The 18,953-nt window shown below is 52.5% G+C and overlaps 3 gene segments (V, D, J or C); all 3 read right to left on the bottom strand.

Annotated features, from left to right (window-relative positions):
• Positions 1-2,057, bottom strand: part of LOC138423846 (immunoglobulin gamma-1 heavy chain-like) — a 161,797-nt gene extending 159,740 nt beyond the window's left edge. The window contains exons 1-2 of the C gene segment in view: positions 1,967-2,057; positions 1,563-1,884 (exon numbers count right to left, since the gene is read on the bottom strand).
• The window catches only part of LOC138423845 (Ig gamma chain C region-like), a 235,259-nt gene that overhangs the window by 126,062 nt on the left and 90,244 nt on the right, over positions 1-18,953 (bottom strand).
• LOC138423844 (Ig mu chain C region membrane-bound form-like) overlaps positions 1-18,953 on the bottom strand; it is a 112,662-nt gene that overhangs the window by 71,963 nt on the left and 21,746 nt on the right.

The raw sequence follows: 18,953 nt of genomic DNA on the forward strand, positions 1-18,953 counted from the left end.
CCACGTGATGGAGTAACCAGAGGCAGCAGATGTGAGGGAGACGGTCTGTGAGGGCTTCAGCAGGTGAGGGCCCGACTCCTGCACCTTCACCTGGGACAGGACACCCGGGGACAGGAAGATTCAAACCCAGTCAGTCACCTGCTGCCACAATTACCCCCCACAGATGCGTGTCTGATGCCCGAGGCCTCCCCCTTGGGGAACTGCCACCAGGCAGAGGAGAAGACCCCAAAGCCTCACCTTCTACACAGCAGCTCTGCCTTCACTGAGGCCTCCATCCTGTGTGAGCAGAGAGGGCTGAGCTCCCACAGCCCGGGGGTGGGTTTTACCCTGGAGCTTGAAGAGGCATGTGCACTGAGGAGCTCTTTCCCTGTGAGTCCAGAGAGGCTGTGGTCACACTCACCCTGGTCACCCCGGGATCCCCATGGGCGCCTTCTGAATTTTCATGGTTGGCGAGCAAGGGAGGGAAAGCAGTGTGTCTACCAGAGGCTCGGAACCGGATCCCAGGACAGGTCCCCCTTTCTGAGCCCAGGGTCCCCGTCCTGATGGCCCCTCCCCTGCCCCGTGCCCATGTCAGCTCAGCCCCTCGCCCTCTCAGTCCTTGGGTCTTTCCTCAGGGCTGAGCCCAGCACAGCTCCTGCTTCCTGTCCCTGTGCCAGTGACGGTCACTGTGATGGGAGAGAGGACACGTGGTTGTGGGCTCCACGTTGACCCCATCGACAAATCCACCTGAGGACCTCTGTATCTCCCCTTATGAATGATCCAGACATAAGCTCAGAATGGGTGTGGACTTCAGAGAGGTTGAGGTGAGATGACATCACCCTGATTGCCTTCACCGGGAATGTGTGTGTGTTGAGTGACTCAGTAAACCGGCCATACTGTCAATGTCTATACAAGGACACAAGGTGACAGTGTTTATGTTAAGACGCTAATGAAAGCGAGCGTGTAGGTGACTACAGTACAGAATCTGTGAATGACGAGAATCATCACATGTGCAGCACTGGGACCTCTGACGCCAGAGCCTTTCACACTGCTCGCTCCAGATTGTAAGTGTGCAGTTTCACAGGCAGAAGGAGGTTGGGTCTCTTCCTTCCTCATGTACAAAAACGAAACAAAGATTAAAATGTTTGAATATCTTATGTTGCCTTTCAGGATAGTTAACAGTTTTGAAATTAACGAGAGTCAAGTGTTTTACTGAGTTCCTTTGAAAAAGAAAATGAAGGAGTAAAACTTTTAGCTGCTGAGTGTTGTGTGTGTATGTGTGTGTGAGTGTTTGGCTAAAGCTACCCTTGCTTCAAGGATAAATTAAATATATATATACACACAGTTGTCTGAGAGTGACATAAAGCATAACACTGAAACACCAGGACACAGAAGAGGGTCTATGGTGCAGCTCCTGGGCAGGAGTAGGAAAGAGAATCTCTAGGAGAATCCGCCCCACCCCAGGCCTCCCAAGCTCAGCGCTGCTTCTGCACCTGCTCCTGGGCGCTGCTCTGTACTGAGTCCTGAGCGCCCCCTGGTGGGCACGGGCCCCTATGCAGGGAGGTTTTTGTCTGGGCTCACACTGACTTCCCCTCGCTGTGTCTCTTGCACAGTAGTACACGGCCGTGTCCTCAGTTGTCACGCTGCTCAGTGACAGGGAGACTTGGCTCTTGGAGGTGTCCCTGGTGATGCTGAGCCGGGATTTCAGGGCCGGGTTATAGCCTGTGTCTCCATCATTATCTATACCACCAACCCACTCCGGCGCCTTTCCTGGAGCCTGGCGGACCCAGCCTACACCATAGCTGGTTAATGAGAATCCAGAGACCGTGCAGGTGAGGGAGAGGGTCTGTGAGGGCTTCACCAGGCTGGGTCCCGACTCCTGCAGCCGCACCTGGGACAGGACCCCTGTGGACAGAGAGAAGCACGGTGACCCATGGGCTCAGAGGCAGCTTCCCCACGTGCCCATGTCTGATCCAGAGACACTCACCTCTGGGGGCTGAGAGCACAAAGAGGAGGGTCCACAGTGGGTTCATCTTGGAGCAGATGAGAGTCACCACTCCTGGAGATCTCTTCAAGCCTGAGGAGGAACCTGAATTTAAGTGAGCTGGTGCTTTGTTTCTATGCTGTGACCTGAGTGGATATTTGCATACGGGAGGGACCTCTGTATAAAATGCAGAAAGCAGTGAATAGCGGTCTTGTCTATGGGGCTCCCCCTGTGAGGGGGTGCTGACTGTGCCCTCAGAGAACTCAGGCCCCTCTTGGGGTCCCCCTCCCCAGACCAGGCAGACTGTCATTTGAGGAATGAAATGATGACAAGGGCTGGCAGGGAAAAAGATGCTGTCAGGGAACAATGGCAGATTTTGGGAAGAGACTTTAATCCCATGGAGCTGCTTACCTTTACTCTTCAAATGCCCACCACACATTCAGGGACCACGTAGATGTCAGACACAAACTCTTATTTGTTTTCTTTTCTGCTTAGCTTATGTTTACTTACTCCATATTCAAAAGTTAGGGAAAAAATATACATGTAATAATCACTGAATTCAAATGGACTTGGATACAATTAAATGTTCATCAGAATTCCCCAAACGTTTATATTTCCTTTAGCTTGTGTGACTATTTATTCACCTGAAACAGCTTAAATATCCTCAATCACTCTAGAGATGGTTTGTTCTAATTAAACACAGGATTATAATTAACACAGCATTAATAGTGCTTATTATTTAATTATCCATAATAATAATAATAAAACACATCATTACTTTTGTGGACAAAGCAGACATTTCTGCTGAGATGTCTTCCCAGCGTGGTGACTTTCCCAGTGGCCTGTCCTGCATTGCCCTGTGCACGGCTGAGTGTCTGCAGGAACTCGTGAAGCTCAGCATCCCCTCCCTGAGGGTGGACACTGCGGGCCCAAGGCTGCTGAGGACTGAGGACAGGCAGCTCCTGGGAGCTCCTCGGTGCTCCGACATGCTGCAGCTGTCCTGGCACTGTGCGCAGGCTCCCTCGTCCTCCAGGGGCTTATTTCTTCCTCTCTGCTTCCCTGCCAGTGAGATGGGAGCTCAGGGGGCACAGTCCCCAGCACAGTGGTGAGAGGACACGCATGGTTCTTGGGGGTAAATGTTCACAGTGAACAGCGTGCAGAGTGTGAGGGCGGCACGGTCAGAGGAAAGGCCCTCCTCAGGAAACAGAAAGTGAAAGAGTCGTGTCCGACTCTTTGCCACCCCATGGACTGTAGCCCACCAAGCTCCTCTGTCCGTGGGATTCTCCAGGCGAGAGTATCGGAGTGGGTTGCCATTTCCTTATCAGCAAGCAGGTTCCCCTGAAAACCCCCCTGAGAGCAGCTTTCCCGAGTCCTGGGTCTCCGTGCCCTGGACTGAGCCTGAGGTCCTCTGAGTGAGCAGAGCGGAGGAGCAGAGCACAGCTTTCCCCCTCTCCCTGTGGCCCTGAGGCTGTGGCCTCACACCTGCATTTCCGTCTGTGAGGATGTAGATTGGGGATGAGGACCATCACAGCGTGTGTGCACTTTACAGCGGGTTTCCCAGCGGAGGTGAGTGCTGTCATCAGTGGTGTTATCTCTCCTGGAGCCTGAAAAGACCAGTGTGTGTCCCCATCTCTGACTGACATCCTGTCCATGTGACCCTGGTCCACTCCTTCCTGAGATATCAACACTGCAGCTTCAGGAAAGGTCAGCTCTCCCTCAGCCCAGGGATCTCACCTGTGTATCAACTGATGTGGAACGTGCTGTCTATGAAAAGCCCTTTCCTCCATTCTGTTTCATGGAAAGAGTCCTCTTATTGATGGAGATATAATTACAAATTTATAGAAGGAAATGTATGGAAGGAAAATTATAGGAGGAAATAGAATTTACCGCTTGCTTCTACATTTTCAATAATAGTTCAGTTCAGTTCAGTCGCTTAGTCGTGTCCGACTCTTTGCGACCCCATGAATCCCAGCACACCAGGCCTCCCTGTCCATCACCATCTCCCGGAGTTCACTCAGACTCACGTCCATCGAGTCCGTGATGCCATCCAGCCATCTCATCCTCGTCATCCCCTTCTCCTCCTGCCCCCAAATCCTCTGAGCATCAGAGTCTTTTCCAATGAGTCAAATCTTCACATGAGGTGGCCAAAGTACCGGAGTTTCAGCTTTAGCATCATTCCTTCCAAAGAAATCCCAGGACTGATCTCCTTCAGAATGGACTGGTTGGGTCTCCTTGCAGTCCAAGGGACTCTCAAGAGTCTTCTCCAAGGCCACAGTTCAAAAGCATCCATTCTTCGGTGCTCAGCCTTCTTCACAGTCCAACTCTCACATCCATACATGACCACAGGAAAAACCATAGCCTTGACTAGACGGACCTTAGTCAGCAAAATAATGTCTCTGCTTTTGAATATGCTATCTAGGTTGGTCATAACTTTTCTTCCAAGGAGTAAGCGTCTTTTAATTTCATGGCTGCAATCACCATCCGCAGCGATTTTGAAGCCCCCAAAAATAAAGCCTGACACTGTTTCCACTGTTTCCCCATCTATTTCCCATGAAGTGATGGGACCAGATGCCATGATCTTCGTTCTCTGAATGTTGAGCTTTAAGCCAACTTTTTCGCTCTCCTCTTTCACTTTCATCAAGAGCCTTTTTAGTTCCTTTTCACTTTCTGCCATAAAGGTGGTGTCATCTGCATATCTGAGGTTACTGATATTTCTCCCGGCAATCTTGATTCCAGCTTGTGCTTCTTCCAGTCCAGCGTTTCTCATGATGTACTCTGCATATAAGCTAAATAAGCAGGGTGACAATATACAGCCTTGATGTACTCCTTTTCCTATTTGAACCAGTCTGTTGTTCCATGTCCAGTTCTAACTGTTGCTTCCTGACCTGCATACAGATTTCTCAAGAGGCAGGTTAGGTGGTCTGGTATCTCCATCTCTTTCAGAATTTTCCACAGTTTCTTGTGATCCACACAGTCAAAGGCTTTGGCATAGTCAATAAAGCAGAAATAGATGTTTTTCTGGAACTCTCTTGCTTTTTCCATGGTCCAGTAGATGTTGGCAATGTGATCTCTGGTTCCTCTGCCTTTTCTGAAACCAGCTTGAACATCAGGGAGTTCATGGTTCACGTATTGCTGAAGTCTGGCTTGGAGAATTTTGAGCATTACTTTACTAGCATGTGAGATGAGTGCAATTGTGCAGTAGTTTGAGCATTCTTTTGCATTTCCTTCTTTGGAATTGGAATGAAAACTGACCTTTTCCAGTCCTGTGGCCACTGCTGAGTTTTCCAAACTTGCTGGCATATTGAGTGCAGCACTTTCACAGCATCATCTTTCAGGATTTGAAACAGCTCCACTGGAATTCCATCACCTCCACTAGCTTGGTTCGTAGTGATGCTTTCTAAGGCCCACTTGACTTCACTTTCCAAGATGTCTGGGTCTAGATTAGTGATCACATCATCATGATATCTGGGTCGTGAAGACCTTTTTTGTACAGTTCTTCTGCGTATTCTTGCCACCTCTTCTTAATATCTTCTGCTTCTGTTAGGTCCATACCATTCCTGTCCTTTATTGAGCCAATCATTGCATGAAATGTTCCTTTGGTATCTCTAATTTTCTTGAAGAGATCTCTAGTCTTTCCCATTCTGTTGTTTTCCTGTATTTCTTTGCATTGATCGCTGAAGAAGGCTTTCTTATCTCTTCTTGCTATTCTTCGGAACTCTGCATTCAGATGCTTATATCTTTCCTTTTCTCCTTTGCTTTTCACCTCTCTTCTTTTCACAGCTATGTGTAAGGCCTCCCCAGACAGCCATTTTGCTTTTTTGCATTTCTTTTCCATGGGGATGGTCTTGATCCCTGTCTCCTGTACAATGTCACGAACCTCATTCCATAGTTCATCAGGCACTCTATCTATCAGATCTAGGCCCTTAAATCTATTTCTCACTCCCACTGTATAATCATGAGGGGTTTGATTTAGGTCATAGCTGAATGGTCTAGCGGTTTATCCTATTTTCTTCAATTTGAGTCTGAATTTGGTAATAAGGAGTTCATGATCTGAGCCACCAGCTCTTGGTAGAGTAAATTAAATAAGGAAAGACCTCCCTGTGTGTAGATAATAAGACACTCGGCTAAAGCGGGATGAGTAAGAATCAGAGCACACATCTGCACCCTCTGGTCTGGACCTGAAAAGTGAGCAGGCGCTGTGGGGCCGGGAAGGGGAGGAGTGCCATCCAACACCTGGAACCAGGTGAGCCTGATATTTACCAGGTGCAATCAGTGACAGCCTTCAAGCACATGCCCAGCATCTGGCCTGGGTTTGCCTTGATGAGCTGGAGGTCTGGAGGAGACCATACCGATTCCCGTTCGTGTGGAAGGAAATATAACTGGTCTTCAGGTTTCAGGGCCTCACGGGGCCAGGAAAGGCCCCTCTGTGCACAGGCGTGCTGTGTCAGAACAAGCGTCTGTGGGCTCAGTGAGTCACAGGAAGACGGGACCTCACTCCTCAGTTATTTAAATGTGAGACATTTTAAAATGATCTTATTTCATTGAATAGAATTCAGTTTGGGAAGTTGTTTGTAATCAAAATTAAATATGTCAAAATACTCTTACACATTTTTGCACAAGAGCTCAGACAAAGAATCAATACGAAATAGATAAAGGTGCTCAGACATGTCTGCCTCGCTCAGGCCCTGTGGACTGCAGCACGCCAAGCTCCTCTGTCCTCCAGGATCTCTGGAGTTTGCTCAAATTCCTGTCCTTTGAGTCAGTGGTGCCATCCAACCATCTCATCGTCTGTCACCCCCTTTGCCTCCAATCTTTCCCAGCATCAGGGTCATTTCCAATGAATAAGCTCTTCGTATCAGGCGGCCAAAGTATTGGAGCTTCAGCAGATGGAGGGCCCTATTTGCATGACCTGCTAGTATATAAGAAGTTATGTCATCGAAAGAGATCAGAAAGGACAGAGTTCAGGAGAACAAGCCAGTGTCTTGGATTTTGTGGTGTTGAAGGTATTTAGAAAATACAGTTTTCTTCCAGAGCAATAACACTCACAGGTCATTTTTCTCATGCACACAGCCCTGTGAGGCAGGTGGCTGTGTAACCCTCGTATTGGAGAGATACACTGCACCCGGGACTGCAGAGGGCTTTTGGAGCATCCAAGGATAAACACTGGGTGACTCTTAGACCCAGTGTCCACATCTGTGCCCTGGGCCTGGCTGCCCCCTGAACTACTTCAGGACAGAGATGCTGTGGGAGGTTGGAGAGCCCCTTCTGTTACCTGAGCATGAGAACTTTGTTCTCTTCCTGTATTTACATAAAATACTTGGAGACAGTAGGGCCCATTATAAGTAATTTCAAAAGTCTAACATTTCATTATCTTTCTTTCACCCCTTAAATGCCAAGTCATCCATCTTTGCATTTCTAACAGCTTTAATGTGGTACTTGATACAATAACCCACGTGCACTCTGATAAATACTGATGTAGGCATGACCATCATCAAGAGAGAACAAATCAATTCCTTTCATTATTTTCAGGAGCTTCTGGTTTTCCTCTTTCCTGTCCCTTCTCTTCTTCATCCCTGTCCCCATGTAATCTTGATCTTTTCTCCAGGATTACTTGAGGATTACTTCAGATTACTCTTCATTTTCTAGAATTTACAAAATAGAATCATGTGGTCTGCATTTCTCCTGGAACATCCTGTTTCACTGAGCATGACTACTTGTGAATGCCAGCTTCCTCTGTGTATACCAGAATCATGGGCGTCAGTGACAGGTGAGGTTTCCAAGGATGATCATGGCAGTGTTGCTGCATTCATTAAGCCGATCTTTGAAATGGGAATTGTTTCCAGTTTCTGGGCGTTACAAGAAGAGGCTATCCTCTTGGAGATATAGAGAGTGAGGAGCTGAAAATCGTTTCTCTTTTTTTTTTCTTTTTAACCAAAAACCCTGAAAATAGACAATTTACACATGATCAGAATCTCATCAAGTTTTGTTTCTATTCACTCAGTTATGGGCAACTCTCTGAGACCCCATGGCTGGCAGCACGCCAGGCTTCTCTGTCTTCACCATCTCCCAGAGCTTGCTCAGACACATGTCCATTCAGGTGCTGATGCCAGCCAAGCTTCTCATCCTTTATCATCCCCTTCTCCTCCTGCCCTCAAGCTTTCCCAGCATCAGAGATTTTTTCTAATGAGTCAGCTCTTTGCATCAGGTGGCCAAAGCGCTGGAGCTTCAGATTCAGCATTAGTACTTCCAATGAATATTCAGGATTGATTTCCTTTGAGATTGATTTGTTTAATCTCCTTGCAGTCCTCGGGACTCTACGAGTCTCCCCAACACCATGGTTCAAAAGCACACGAGTCTCCCCAACACCATGGTTCAAAAGCACCAATTCCTCAGTGCTCAGCCTTCTTTATGATCCAACTCCCACATCCATACATGGCTACTGGCAAACCATAGCTTTGACTATATGGACGCATGTTGGCAAAGTAATGTCTCTGCTTTTTGATATGCTGTCTAGGTTGGTCATAGGTCTTCTTCCAAGGAGCAAGCATCTTTTCATTTCATGGCCGGAATCACCATCTGCAGTGATTTTGGAGCCTGAGAGGTGGTTGCTGGGAGTGCATTAGGTGTGCTGTGAGACTGCCAGGGAGCCGGGGCCTCATGTCTGGGTGAGAGGGCGGTGGGGGAGCCAGTGATATAGAAGCTTTGCAACAAAGGGAAGGTAGCTGGAACGTGCAAAGGGTATTGCTAACTAAAGAAAGCCGGATAACCCAAGCTCAGGAGCTAGTGCTTTGCTGTGAGTGGGAAGGTGCGAGAGTCTGGGCTCCCTGAAAGCATTCATTTCACAAGCACCTCCGCTGTCTGGGCCAGTGTCCCGCGTTTTCACATCCTGAGTTTCCTCAGGGCTCACTGAGGGGAGTGGCTGCAGCCCCGGGGCTGCTGGACGGCAGGTATGGTTCACGTCCTTGGGGGCCCTCAGGGCTCAGAAATTCACCTTTGGAGGGCTGGCATCTGGGAGACTGTGGCATCCTTGTTTACTGATATGGCAGGAAGTACTCGATTTCTCAAAGGAAAGAAGAAGAAGGGAGATTTTATTCAAGCCAAACAGGATTCTAGCCCCAGAAGGGCAGTGGATTCTCAGAAGTCACTGTACTTACCGGGAGTCGAAGGCACAGTCATGCACATTTTTGAGACAAAGGATCATCCATCGGAAGGATGTGAGGGTATTTCACAGAAAGGTCACCAAGGGTGCCCAGCCATGCAAGTCATTTAAAGTGGGCAGAGGTTTTGCTGAGAATCCTCCAGAGCTGGGAAAGCGTGCTGATCTTTAGGAAGTTGGGCGGCCGGTGTCGGAAGAGAGGAAAACGTGCCCCTTCCCTTGGGGCAGGCCCTCCGATGACTGAGGAGCACCGGCTGAGCTGTGCCACACTTCCCTGTGCTGGACTTCCCTGGTGGCTCACTGGTAAAGAAGTCTCCTGCCCATGCAGGAGATGCTGGTTTGATCCTGGGTCAGGAAGCTCCCCTGGAGAAGGAAATGGCAACAGACGCCATTATTCTTGCCTGGGAAATCCCATGGCCAGAGGAACCTGGTGGGCTATACAGTCATGGGGTTGTGAAGAGTTGGACACGACTTAGCGTCTAACCACAACAAGCAAGAATAAGAGTTTCACTCATGACGTCTGGCTGTTTGCTGCCACATCATCCAGCCTGAGCTTCTCCTTTTGGCCCACACACGGCCACGGGGCGTCAGGGCAGGATCCCTACACTCGGGCATGACCAGTTTTGCAGATGTCTGAAAGCTTGCCCAAATCCACCAGGGCCCGGACTCGCCTGTGCAGACGGTTACAGACTCGGTAACCTCAGCGTTTTCTTGAGGATTGGCCTCCTAATTCGATTCCTACTTCTTCCTCAGCCAGTTCTGTGGCTAGAAAAGGAACGTCCTGGGTGACGGCATGGACTTTGTTGGCATGCTGTGCTAACCCTTGTGCTCTGGACCTGCTCGACCTCCCAGCCTGCACTGTGTCCAGGGCAGAGGAGCAGAGCCTTTAGGGGGAGCAGGTGGTGCGGGGCAGGGAGAGCCCCTGGAGTGGGGCAGGGACAGAGAGCACTGCTGCAAACACGGCTGGACGGCCGGGCTGCCTGCGAGCACTGCCCGCTTGGACAGTGGCCTCCAGGTTGAGGGTGTGTCGTGCTCTGCCCGAGGGCCAGGGCCACTGGAGTGAATCCCACGGCTGGGCTTTGGCTCCACAGACACGGCCACGCTGGGGGCGGGCGCACACTTTCCGGAGCTGCGGGCGGGGCAGGTGTGTCAGCTGCCACAGGTTCGGGGTGGGGGGGGCACTCAGGCTGCAGGAACAGAGTGGTAGGAGCTGGTGAAGATCCTGGAGGACTGAGTGCTTGGTGTGGCCCGGGCAGCCCGCCCAGTGCCCACACGTCACTCGCTGGGTCCTCACCATGAAGCCCAGGGAGCCCGTGGCGACTGTGATGATTAATTACTCCACAGGCTGCACTCGGGCCTCAAGGGGCTCAGGCACCGTTGCCTGCCAGCTGCTGGTGGAGCCAGATCTCCACACAAGAACAGAGGCTCTGATGAGAAGACGGCGCTGGGGGTGGGTGGGTAGGGTTGGTTCTGGGGTGGGTGTTGGGAGCCAGCGTGAGGAATTCCTCCCGTGACAAGGTCATGCGGCAGAGCTCTGATGGCAAGGCTAATCAGACCTCAGGTTTTCCCCCTGGAATTTCCTGAGCATCCACCCTCCAAAAATAAGCATCGGCCTGCTTTTCCACTCTTCTGACATTCTCTGGAAAAAGTCAATTCAGGGCTTTAGTCTTCTGCATTTGAAAGAGTGTTTCAATCCAAAAACCCCTCTGATGGCTTTCTAGCCTGCCTGCAGGACTGGTACAGCTGCGCGTGTGATTGTTTGAGGCCTCCTGACCACAGGAGGCACAGGAAGCTTAAAACATCCTAGGAATGTAGGGGCTTCCGAGGAGTCAAAATCACTAGAATAGGACTGATTAAAGGTTTCATTTGTTGAGCCAATACTTGCTGCCAAATTGTCATATCCTTTATTTTTAGATATAGTTGGTATATAGAAAAACAAGTAGTAGACCTGGTATTAGCAACATTAGATCTTTGAGTTAAGTACCTTCTTTGTTATAACCCACTGCGCCTTTGTTCTATAGAGATGTAACTTTAGCGCTTTAAGCAGATGCAGATTAAAGCAAAACACTTAGGGGAAATGAAATTAACATTCATTAAGGAGGAGAGCCAAAAAGTGTTAACAAGCCTCTTGGCCAGAGGATAATGTAAGTCACCTGAGACCTTCTGTATACAAAATGATATGCAGAAAGAGTCTGGGCTGCGAACGCTACATAATTTTGTATTACCCATCGATCTCTGTGTATAATCAAAAGTATAAAAGGCCTTGAAGGACAATAGAAGGAGAGCCAGTCGCTGGACTGGTTTCCCCCGTGTCTCCTCTTTACTCTGATTTCAGGCTGAATTCCCATCTGAGGCGTGGAGGCTCACTATGTCTACTTACTTGTCCCGGCCTTTAAGATCCCTAAGAGAGAGAGCCCAAGGCGGGGCACTCTCCGTCCGATATTCAAACGGGCGCCAGCGGCCTAACGTAGACGGTGCAAGCTCCTTGTCTGGAGCTTGATTGGTTTTCTACGTAACCCAAGTTAATCAGCCTCTTCTCTCCACTTAATCTTCCTACTACACTATTGTTTCTTAATCTAATCTTATATCAATAAACAAATAAAAAGTTTTTCTCACGCCAATGCTGTCCCCGATTCAAATTCCCTGGATCCACCGGGGCTGGACCCCAAAGGTGGCGAAGGGCTCTGGCTTCTGGGGAGGATGGCACAGAGGCACGGAGTCCAGGGCAGGTCCACAGTGAGCTCAGGCTGAGTGGACAACGCGCACTCTGCTGGGTCTGGACAGAGGACTCGCCAAGCCCTGCATTCTGAGGCTGATATCTCGCCTCTGTGGACAACAGGAGCACCTGGCCACTGCCCTAGGCTTCCCGTGGGCACCCGCACACGGCTCCAGGCAGAGGACATGTCTCCCCTCGTCCCCTCCAGGTCACCCCTGGAGCCCCAGGTGGCCAGCATGGCCCCTGGAGCCGAGCGCCCCCAGCGTGTGCTCTCGTGGGGCTGCAGCTGTGCTGGGCAGCTGTGGCTGCTTGCTGAGGCCCTTACCAGTGTCCACGCCTACCTGCTTAGCCTGGACTGGTGTTGTGGCCAGTCCTGGGGGCTCCATGCATGGGGGCTTTCCTTCTGAGGCTGCTAGCAACCCCCGGCCCACAGGGACTGCAGTGCTGTCCCCTGCAGGGGGGCCAGCGGGCGTCCATGAGCAAGGACAGGTGAGAGCAGGAGGCGGCGCTGAGGTGGGAAGGCGCGGCTCTGGGGGGTGGTGGGAGGCCTCAGGTCAGTCAGTTCACTCGCTCAGTCGTGTCCGACTCTGCCACCCCATGGACGGCTGCTCACCAGGCCTCCCTGTCCATCACCATCCCCTGGAGCTTGCTCAAACTCATGTCCATCGAGTCGGTGATGCCATCCAACCATCTCATCCTCTGTCATCCTTGTCTCCTCTCGCCTTCATTTTTCCCAGCATCAGGGTCTTTTCCAAGGAGTTAGTTCTTCACATCAGGTGGTCAAAGTATTGGAGCTTCAGCTTCAGCATCAGCCCTTCCAGTGAAAATTCAGGACTGATTTCTTTTAGGATGGACTGGTTGGATATCCTTGCAGTCCAAGAGACTCTCCAGAGTCTTCTCCACCAGGGAGGCACTGAGGCCTGGCTGGTCAGGAAGGCTCGGCTCTGGGGGGGAGGGGGGTGGGAGGCCTAGGGGGCACCTCCTCCCGGGTGGGCCCAACCTTCACCTACGAGCCCCCCCAGCCGGTCCAGGGCTCCAGGGCTCACTCACCATCACCATCATCCGTCACCCTCTTTGATGCGTGCTGCTTGGTCAGGTTTCTTTGGTTCTTCCCCAGAGACAGGGGAAGGTATCTTCTATTTTGGACTCTATTTCTGCTTTCCGTTTCAGAGTCAACTAATAGCAAATACGTGTCTTTCCCCTGGGCTGCTTCAGGTCAGGAAACATGACAAGACTGCCTCTGCGTCCTCTCCCTCCTTCCAAAGCCCTGGGTGGACCCGAAGCCGCTGACTGTGCTCAGTGGGACTTTGCAATGCCTCACCCACCGCAGCCCGCCTTCTCCAGCTTCTCCTCCCACATGGGGGAAGAACCGCTGGAAGGAGAAGAACCTTGTCTCCCACGGGCTTGGTGGAAGAGTGGCCTTTCACCTTAGGGAGCTGTCTCTGGCCCTCTCGCTTCCTCAGGTACGGGAGGGAGCAGGTGGGCCAAAGGAGGCTTTGTCAACGTTCTGAGCAGGTGCCCCAGTGTTGAAAGCACCTAAACCAGGCTCTCTGCCAGCCCCGACCAGGAGAAGGGGGAACAGTCCTGCCCCTGGACAGGGTGGGGGGCACCTCTTCCGCCTGCACCAGGCTCTGCAGGCAGGGGTCAGTGGGAGCGGGGAGGACCCTGGGGCGGTCGGGAGGGTCTTCACACATGAGTGCTGGCAGTGCGTCTCCCCAGCAGACCCAGTGGCCCCTGGGCTCCTGCTTCCGGAGCCATTGTGAGGCCCGGGAGAGGGTTTCCAGAACCTGCCACCTCTGAGTATTGGAACCCAGTTTGAGTTTGAGGAGTTTAAAGCCTTTACCCAAGAATGGTGGGGAAAGAGGAGAGCCCACCTAGATTCTAGCGCTGAGTCTGCAGAGCCTGGGGGCCATGGGCACCAGGCTGGGCACCCGGGGCACGTCCTCCCAGGGCCAGACACACCCAGCACTTGAGCACACTCACTCTTGCACACACACGCATGACGTTCACCTCAGAAAAAGCCAGAGGTCACCCAAAGGTGAGAAATGACTGTCTGGGTCTCTGCTCTGTCCTGAGGTGGGGTGTGGGAGGTGCCCACCCTGCCCAGCTGCCAGAGGACAGTGGGGCTGCCACACGTGGCAGACCACCCCATTAACCCACAGCCCGCGTGAGCAGGCCTCGACTGGGAGTAGTCCTTCAAACGAGAAGGTGCCTAGGAGACGAGGAAAACCTCAGTGCTCAAGAGCACTGATTTGGAGAAACCCCCGGTAAAGTGGCCCCTACAGGGGTTGTTAACCCCGGGGCCAGCACCTCTGGGTCAAGACCCAGCCGCTGACTCAGGTCTCTCCTGACCAGTCTCAGGCTCAGTTTGGGCTCTTAGGAATACAAAATGCTAGAGGACACCTATGTATGGCTTTCAAGCTTTATTTCAGAGTGCTGGTCAGCGGCCTATCGAAGAGACCCGGTGTGAGAATGCTGACCCTCCTGATACCTGCCCCCACCCCTGACTGCCGCAGACTTCAGCTTTGCTGTCTATCACTGATTCCTTCTCAGAACTTCCTCCTCCCTCCCCTGCAGTTGTGCAGGGGTCAGGAGGCTGGTTTACACAGGATTCACTGTCTGCTCCTTAATTTTACTGGTACGGATAATTTTTACATTTGTGGCCACACCAAATAGGACTGCAGCTGTAAGGGCATACAGGCGACCGAACACCAGTCTCACATAGACTAAAATTGTTTCATCATGCTGTACCGATCGAAATACTTTTGGAGGGGGTCCACTGTCTTCACTCCCCCCGTCACCCGTGGTTTCGCAAAGCGGAGGTGCCCAGCCCAAGTGGCAATGGCAGTTGCCTTCACTGTTGCAAACGCCTCTGGAGCTGCATTTCTGAGGGAGACACGTATAGTTTATTCTACTAAGAGAACCGTTGCAGTAGTTGTCAAAACAGTACGTTCCAGGAGCACAGAGGGTACCATCTCTCACATGGCCATAATCAACTGTTCCTTGCCCACGGTGTTGGTCCAGCCCAAAACACAAGCCCAGTGTCGTATGTTCTTGATGAAATCCAACGTGTTCCTGCAGCGGAGGGAGAAAACTGACATTGGCGCACTGCAGCCTTCCGCAAAGCATATCCTCCCGTGTACAAGCTATAAAGCCAGCAGACCAAGTTATTCTTTTACAGAATCCATATCGGAAGCCTTTTGTGTTTACATTATAGCAATGAGACGGACCACTCAAAGCCCCTCTGCCGAAGATTTCTTTGCAATGCACAGTGCGGTCTGTGCAACTTCCGTTAAAGCAGTACCCCTCTTCACCACAAGGGGTCCCCTGTTGCATAAACACATCTCTAGGGCAGGCCTTGCTCATCCCGCGGCAGTACTCAGGAAGGTCGCACACGCTCCGGACGGGTCTGCAGAGCGTCCCGGGCTTGGAGAATGTGCAGTTCGTGCAGCATGTCTCTGTGTCACAAGTGCTTGCAGCAGTGAAGGAACAGAGGTGGTCGCAGCACGGGTTGCCATAGCACTCCTTGAAGGAGCCGCAGTCGCATTGCTCCCCAGTTTCCACTTCTCTGTTTCCACAGCGATCGCGTGTCAGCGATCTGTTGTAATATGCCATGTCAGTCTGAAACATACAAGTGTTTAATCCATTCCTAAGGTCATTTTGTAAATTCTCGTAAGAGCAGTTGCTGAAAGCGTCTGTCAGCGACTGGTAGCCATTCATAATGCAGGTGGTCCTTCTCTGGCAAACACAGTCTTCACTGTCGTAATACAGTCCAATGCTTCTGCCCAGTAGAAAGCACGCATAGAGAGCCGTTGTTAGGGTATTTTTCCCCGATGTAGCAATTGGTAACAAATTACCTTCATGGCAGAAAGTATGTAAGTTTGGAACATAGGCACCATCAGGGGGTTCAACTGTACTAAAGATTACGGCTGTATGTGGTCTAAAAACAGAATATATGGTTCTTGAATAGAACTGGAAATATGCACTCCCTGGTCTGAGAGACGCAGTGCTGACTGGGTCTCTAACATCATAAACGTGTATGACGCTAATATAAAACCTTGTCTGAAGACCACGATAAACAGCATCAATGATACTGCTCATCTCCAGCATGGACTGAACAGTTTTTGACACGTTGTTTGTAGTTCGGTAAAATGCATTAGTAGACTGCAATGCTCCTTTCATATGTGCTTCATGGAAGGTATACAGCTTACTAGACAATCTGGGGGCTTCAGTGGTGTTTGCTGGAGGGAGCAGAGGGCCCCTTTCCTCCTCATAGCCCGGTCTGCGCATCAGTCCCATTGCGCTGGCGTCTGCCACCATCTGAGAAACAGTGTGCTCGAACTCTGGAGAATGCTTGAGGGGGCTGACTTCGTAGGTAAGGTCATCCAACTTCATGTAGCCCTGGAGACCCCCATAGCACGTGTTTATGGTGACCATGGAGAAAGGGACCTCCTCCAGGTAGCCAAAGTAGTAACAGTCTTCAGGGGCGAAGGGGTGGTCGGCCCGCAGGACCCCTTGGTCATCCTGAGTCACCATCAGGTGTCCGGGCCAAAAGAGCCTCTTGCGGCGCATGTGGATGACGTGCCTCTGCCCCCCGAAGCGCAGGCTGTAGGAGAGCCAGCCCAGCCCCTGGGCGCCCTTGCCTTGGTGCAGCTCCTTCCTGGGAATCACCACCTCCGTGGAGATGTAGCGCCATGAGGGACGGTCCCGAGAGCACTGGGCAGGGGCCAGCACTGCCCAGAGCCCGAGCAGCCAGAGGGCTGCCCTCAGGGTGACCCGGCCCTCCGCCAGCATGGGGGCGCTGTTCAGGGATGTCTGCCAGTGAGGACAGAGAAGGCGAGGCCCCGCAGGGAAGCCAGGTCTGAGCCGCGTGCTGAGGCCGCTGCCATCCGAGGAGACACTGGCAGAGAACAGAGGGTGCCTGGGTGGCCGTGCCCAGCCCTGCGCGGGTCATCTGCAGAGACTGAGTCACAGTCACAGGGCGAGGCCCTGGGCTAGCCTGGCCATCAGTTCAGCGGGGCTGGCGAGGGGCGGGGGGAGGGCCGAGTCCACGAGGGTGGCATGGGAGGGGCAGGGGAGGGGAGCAGAGGCCTGTCTCCACTCCACACGTCCAGCCCTTCTTCCTGCGGTCTGCATGGCCGACGTTCACCTGCAACACGGCTCACGGCCCCCTGCTCTGCCCGTGGGGGCTGCCAGGCCCCCTCCTGCACAGGCCTCTTTCCTCCCTGCGAGCTCCACTTCCTTCTACTTTGGCGACTGGAAGCAGACTTGCTCATGTCACTTAACATCCCGGGAGTTGAAAATGTTTTAAAAGTTCATGATTGCGTGTGTCTCATTCTGGTTAGCAGGTAGGTCACCTGCAAACCGCGTGTTCCTCTTGGTTTTTGCTTGGAAGCTTCGTTTAGGCCCCCTGAGGAGCAAGCTCCCCACTCTTCTCTGGGACGCTCTCTGTCATTCTTGCTGACCCTGGCTGGTGAGACCAGAAACCAGGCCTGACTACAAGCCCCCGGGTTCCCTTCTTGTCCTTCTGTGTGGCTCTCTCGGCAGGAGATGGTTCTCGCCTGTGCCTCTGTGGGCCCAGGGGGCCTGCTGGTACCCAAGGGGAGCGAGGAAGTTTTCAGGCATTTTTACACAACTTTGTAGCCATCCACAGAGGACAGAGACTCACTCACAGGGCAGAATTAAAAGCAAGATTCCGCTTCCATCCGTAACATGAGAATCTGCCCCAACAGAGGGTGCCCTCTGCAGCATTTTGCTCGTTGTCCGTTTTGCTTTCTGCGTTCTTGTCTCGGGAGAGCACCCGTCTGACTCACGCCGATCTGGCTCCTTCCCTTTCACGTCTGTGTTCTGTTGCCTTGTCTGCAAGCCGCTCGCTACAGGGAGGAGGCCCACGGTGTACGGAGTGGCTGGCTCCTGAGCCCTGCCCCCTTGCCCGAGTGCCAGCTCTCAGGAGACCCGTGGCCAAGCCCGCGGGGCATGGCTGCAGGGGATGAGCCCCTGAGCCGTCCATGCAGAGTCCGGCTGGAAGCAGGAAGCGTCTGCAGCAGCCTGTGGCCTTTAGCACTTTAGAAGTCGGCCCCTCACCTCCCAGTCTCTGCACCGTAAGAGACACAGGAGTCAAACCCCAGGCCTGAGGGTTCAGGAGGACTCTCGTCGGCCCTCTGCTCGTCTGCTGGCTCTGCCAGTGAGGCCGCTGCTCGTTCCCGACTCCTGGCCCTCGGCGGATCGGCCTGCTGTGAGGCGAGCTGATGGGAGGAGCCTGGGCTCTGGGAAGTCTCTGGGCCCTGCTGCTCGGCAGCCCTGCCCCTTCCTCTTGGCTCTGTATTCAGTGCCTGCTGTCATCCTGGGGGAGTTACAGACTCCTTCAGGTCCTCTTCACCGTTTGCAGAAACGGTCAGAGGGAGTACTTCCTGCGGGTGGGAAAGGTGTTTCCTGCTACCTGCTGGACCCTGTAGAGGACGGAGCACTGCATCTGCCTTCAGGCCTGTGCAGCAGTGGCTGTTGCCGGGGAGGCGCGTGCCAGGGACCATGTCCCGGGAAGGTGCGTCTCTGATTTCCGGGCCTGGGGGTTTTGGCTGCAGGAACACAGGGTGTATGTTGTTCCGGCTCTGGCAGGCAGTGTGCCCCTGGAAGTTATGTGGTGATATCTGGGGCAACGTTGCTTTGGCAGCCCTGCGGTATTCTGAGTCCCTGAGACTTGCCATTGTGATCAGCTGGCAATGGAAAAGCGGCTGCCGATGCCGTGGAGCCTGGCTCCTACTGTCCACAGTGTCTCCATCTTCCCATCTGGATGGTCCTCCGTGCGGAGCATGAGCCCCAGAGACAACACGAGACAGGAGTCTCAGGAGGTTCACTCGGCTCAGATGTGACGTACCCGGCCACTATTTCCACCCTTCTGTGTACACCCTGTCTTCTTCAGAGTGAGGGAGGACACCTGCTGACCAATTCTCTCCTCCAGGGACAAGGGCAGCTCTCGTTTTAGTGGGAAAAGGATCGGTATCCATTCTGGCTGTATTTAGCCGCCCAGTTGGCTGCATGGGTCTCCTGAGGCCATGTCAGCCTCCTGAGTGTGGGCTGGGGAGGAAACAGGCATAAATTTAGAAGGAGGCAAACGTCAC

Source organism: Ovis canadensis, chromosome 18 (genome assembly GCF_042477335.2).
Source record: "Ovis canadensis isolate MfBH-ARS-UI-01 breed Bighorn chromosome 18, ARS-UI_OviCan_v2, whole genome shotgun sequence".
Lineage (NCBI taxonomy): Eukaryota > Metazoa > Chordata > Mammalia > Artiodactyla > Bovidae > Ovis > Ovis canadensis.